Source organism: Python bivittatus, unplaced genomic scaffold (genome assembly GCF_059951505.1).
Source record: "Python bivittatus isolate LINGU-HERP-01145 unplaced genomic scaffold, Pbiv_v1 ctg000530_np1212, whole genome shotgun sequence".
Lineage (NCBI taxonomy): Eukaryota > Metazoa > Chordata > Lepidosauria > Squamata > Pythonidae > Python > Python bivittatus.
Window position 1 is genome coordinate 614,649 of NW_028277085.1, and position 4,705 is coordinate 619,353.

The following is a 4,705-nucleotide window of genomic DNA, read 5'->3' on the forward strand; positions in this document are numbered from 1 at the left end:
CCTGCCCAACTTAGGCAGCCCGCCGCTCTGGGCGGCTCTTTCCCAACCCATCTGCTCTTGTGCCCTGAAAGGGCCCTTGACTCCCCCACAACCCGCCACCAAGGAACAGCGGGGAGGCCAGCTGGAGAAGGGAAGGCCAAGAGAGGGTTGCTGGCTCCTGGCACAGGGCTCCTGCTTGCCGGCCCTGCTCCTGGAAGGAGACGCAGACGGGCAGGGAAGGGAAGGGGGTGCCCCCACCTGGGCAGAGCACACGTCAGAACCTTGCATAGCTGGGGCTGGGCTGGGCTGGGCTGGGCTGGGCTGGGCTGGGCTGGGCTGGGCTGGGCTGGGCTGGGCTGGGTGAGAGCATCCATCGGGGATCACGTGTCCCACAGCCAGCCCTCCTCTGAGCCCCCGCCAGCTCTCGCCAACCTCTTCCGCCACCTTGGAGGGGGCTTTCATCCGTACACATTAACTGGGTAAGTGGGCAGGCTGTGGCAGTGGTGGATTATGGGAGCTGGAGTCGCCATAATGGAACATTTGGGGGAGGATACAGGGCACGCGTGGCTGCAACCTTCCTTACAGCAGACCCGTCTCCGCTTCCCCACCTTTCCCTTGCGGCCTCTGCCCCTCCTCCCGCCCTGAGTCCAGGCAGGCAGAAGCTCCCGTTCAGCAGCAGACTGGCTCCCCACACGGGATGGGATGGGATGGGATGGGATGGGATGGGATGGGATGGGATGGGATGGGATGGGCTCAACTGCAGGCTCGCAGTGGGCCACCTACCCCCGGGAGGTTCCGCCGCCCCACCAGCTCCGGCACAGCGGGCATCCTCCGGGCCCCCTTGCTGAAGCAGTGTCCCCGGCAGCCCCACAAGCCTCTCTTCTCCATCGGGGCCAGGAGGTTGGCCACTGGAGCCTGGCTGGGCCGCACCCGCTAAGGGGACCTGGGGCTTTTCCTGGGGGCCTGGATTTGGTGGGGGGGGTTTGGGTGGAGTGTTCCCGTTTTGGTTTTGTTGCTTTAGATAGGTGGCTGGTCCTATGCATTAAACATATAGATATGCACCAGTGTTTCTGCATCTGGCCCTCATGTCTCCAACCACTCAGTTTTCACATGTCCTTCACCATTTGAGAATTCAACCCAACTGACCCCCCCCCCCGCCTTTGGGGTCTCCTTTAACTTAAGTGGCTTTGGAACGGCCCAAGAGAAGAGAGGTAACATCAACCCACGGTGCATTCATCCTCGCGAGATGTCAGAGGCAACTGGAGTGGTTCGGACTGGCTTGAAATCCAGAGTTTGCAATGGCTGGGGGCAGCCAGGAAGGCGGGGGGGCACTTCTGTGTGTGGTCGTTGGGCCTCTGATTGCAGGGTAGACATTTTGCTGTCTGCTGAGCAGTGATGGGAAGCCGTCCGTCTGGAATAGCATCTCATCTCGTGCTGCACCCAAAAATAGAAAGCAAAGATCTCTATGCCGGAATCAATGGGATGCTCAGAGAAAGCGGGAAGGAGCTGCTGTGAATTCTGGAAGATTCTGTCGAGCCTGTAAGGAGCCGCTTTTTTGAACCCTTGGTCTGCTGCTCCCGAGGCACCTTGAGGGACGCAGGGAAGCGTTGGCCTTGATTGGCGTTCGGCGGGCAGAGGAGAACTTCACGTCCTCAGAGCCTCGAGTGAGTGCTATTTTTTATCTAAATGGCAAGTAACTGCCTGAATGGGAGTGTGAGTGGGATTAAATGGAGATTGCACCCTCCATTGAACATGCAGAAAAAATAAAGCTGAAGACACAATCCCGAAGCAGTTGCCTTGATGAGACAGAAGACAGAAAATGTAATCCCGAAAGGAATGTGACATTTTGCCATGCAGCACGTGAGAATCTGGGCTCCCCACCTGACACAGCGCAACTCACTCACTGAGAGGGGTCAGCAGTCCAAGGTGCTTAGCTGTGAAATTAATATTTACCTCCTCCTTGGGCTCTGTTGGCCCTTCAAGACAATGGCTGCGTTGGGCAGCCGTTGCCAAGGAGCCCCCCGTCTCCTGCTGCTGCGAATCTGGGCCCACAGCTCAGAGGCAAATCCCAGAGAACTGGGCATCTCGGCTTGCAGGACTGCCTCGGCGGCAGCCCTGCCCTGATTCCCTCTTCAGGCCGGGGGGCGGGGGGTCTCTGCTGGCCCTCAGCTCTCCCATCTTTCACAGGTCTGTCTCCTCTTCCACGCGTCACTCATCAAGGCAACTGCTTCGGGATTGTGTCGAAGGGAAACGAAGAAAACAGTGGCGCACGCAGATACAGAAAAGGAATGGGCTTATAACAAGATAATATGAAGCAGGCAGAGGAGAGGGGGCACAGCCAGACAAGGGCAAACACGCACAGTGCCAAAGGCCATATTGACCAGCCAGCCACAGGAGGATCCTGAAGGAGCTGGGGGACACGGCTAGTAAGCCCAGCAAGGTCTCCGTGCTCCCGCTGATGCTCCGCAGCGGCCACGTGCTCCCGTTTCAGCTCTGAGCTGCCTCCTTCGGAGCAGTGCTTCTACAGTACCAGGCTGGCCAGCGAGCAGCCAGTCTCAGCAGGATGTCTTCCAGAGCCCAAGCCTCACATTCACTAGGTTGGAAAAAGGTCAGTTCTGAGCGTGCCGACCCCCCTTCCACCCTCTTCCGCTCCACATCCCTCGCAGGGACCCCTTGTATGGCGTTTGGGTCAGCAAGAGGAGAGAAGGATCAACTCTTGGTGTGGACAGAACTGAGAAGCTGGGAAAGCTCTCAGCAGGGCCTTGTGCACAAATGTTTTGCGCAGATGTTTCCAGTAATGGAAAACGTAGCGTTTCGGGGGCCTTTTACACCCACCTTTGAGGCTCCACAAAGCGGGGATGGAGGAGAAATTCTCTCTGATCATCTTTTCTGCTTTCCCCCCTTCCCCCTCCCAGGTTCAGAGCACCATTTGCATCAAGAGATGAAGCTCATATTGCTGGACCCTCGTCCATCTGGAAAAAGCACTCACCTGGAAGGCCAGGGAAAGTCCGTGTGAGGACTCCGTCTGCTCCAAGACGGTTGGCTCAACTGCAGGTTCTGTTATGTTTGATTGGTTTTGGTCTTTAACTGTTATTTTAAATTTCTGAAACACCGGTGTTCGTTTGGCAAGAGGGTTGGGGGGAGAGGGGGGAGAAAGTCAGCAAGCGGTTGGTGGCAGTTTTAACTGAGCCAATCTCTTTTGCGTGTGGCGTGGAACTCCATCGCCACTCGTGTTTCAGCTCAGTCCCCGCTTCCTGCCACAGGTCAGCGGCTCCTTCGGCAGGACCTGCCCCTTCGGCCGAGCGAAAGGCGCTGCACAATGGGAGTCTCTTCCGCCAGCCACAGCGCCCAATTCTTTCTTCGCACTCTCCCTTCCCACAAAGCAAGTGGGATGTAGCTGATGGCGACCAGCCAGAAAAGCTAATCAGGGAAAATCATGAAAAAACAGGCTAAGCAAAAGCTTGGGAGGCGTTATGGAAGAAGCAGGAATCTCCCTGACAAAGCCTTTATCAGCTCTGTCTCCGAAGTGTTCATCAATTTATAAAACCACTTTATCATCCTTGACAAGGACCAATAACAATTATTTGCAAGAAGATGAAATAGCTGCATGTGGCCGGAGGGCTTGCGTCTGCCTTAATTACACAGAGGAGTTCAGAGAAATCGCAGGAGACCCCGCGCGCTGTTCTCCAAGGGTCTCTCCCTTTCATTTCTTCCCAGCCATTATAATTGCAAAGGCTGTGTTGAATAAGACCCTAGCCCAGCCAAGGGACTGGAAAGGACCCATCCTATTCCTGTTGCCATTTAGGAAACGTATTCAGGGGTCTTCTGCGGGATTCCAAGTCGTCTCATCATCATCATCATCTTCTTCTTGTTCCCCAACTGTTCTGCAAGGCTTTGCTCACCCTTAAAACACCAACGGAAGCCAACAGACTGTCAAGCCTCTGGAACGCAGGGAACTTGCTTCTTCAGGCCATTCAGCCCCATCTCATCCTTGAGGTGGTCTCTGTCCAGCCCCTCCAGCCAAGAAAGCTGCTTCTCGCAGAGTCTGAATAACCAGATTTCCACTCCCCATTGCTGCCCTGGGACCTGGGTTCTTGGCTGACCCTTGAGGGGAGCTGGAAGGAGGCCTGGGGGGTCAATGGGGGGGAGGGGGCTGAGGCCAAAAGAGGGGCCTGAGGTCAAGAGATGTTGGAGTGAGCTGGCCCAGAATCCTCTGCCACACTGGCAGGGAGGTGGGCGCTGGGGCGCGCCATGCCTAACAAGGAGACCCAGCGGGCAGCGCTCAGGTCAGGGCACAGAGAGGTCCAGCTCTGCCACTTTGCCCACCGGGGGCTTCCACAGCTCCTCCTGTCCCCCGGAATGGCTCCCATGCCGCCTCAGTGCAGGCTGAGGGCAATGGGGGTGGCGTTGTGGTGGAGGAATCTGAGTGCGCTGAATCCAAGCCTGGGCCCTAGTTACGTCGTGCTGTTCCGGCTTTGCCAGGCACCCACCTCTGGGTGCCACCTCCAGAAGCGAAGCATCGGCGGCTGCCTTTCCAGTTTCCCTCTTGCAATAGGTCCGGGCAAAGGTCAATAAAAGCTGAGTGGATGACCTCTGACCCCGCAGCTTTTGGCAGTGGTTCCTCAGGATCGTGAGACAGAAATCAGCCCAGCCTAATATTCATGTGTGCAAAACCCATCCAGGGAAACCCAGAATGCCAGGAGGGGCGGGGGGTGGCTTCCGCGCA

The 4,705-nt window shown here is 56.9% G+C and overlaps 1 long non-coding RNA gene across 1 annotated transcript; it reads left to right on the forward strand.

Annotated features, from left to right (window-relative positions):
• Positions 1–2,026: 2,026 nt before the first annotated feature.
• LOC148214773 (uncharacterized) lies at positions 2,027–4,144 on the forward strand. The gene is made up of 3 exons (XR_015797462.1): positions 2,027–2,587; positions 2,895–3,033; positions 3,243–4,144. It is a non-coding gene; the product is annotated as an uncharacterized LOC148214773 (long non-coding RNA).
• The last annotated feature ends 561 nt before the right edge of the window (positions 4,145–4,705 follow it).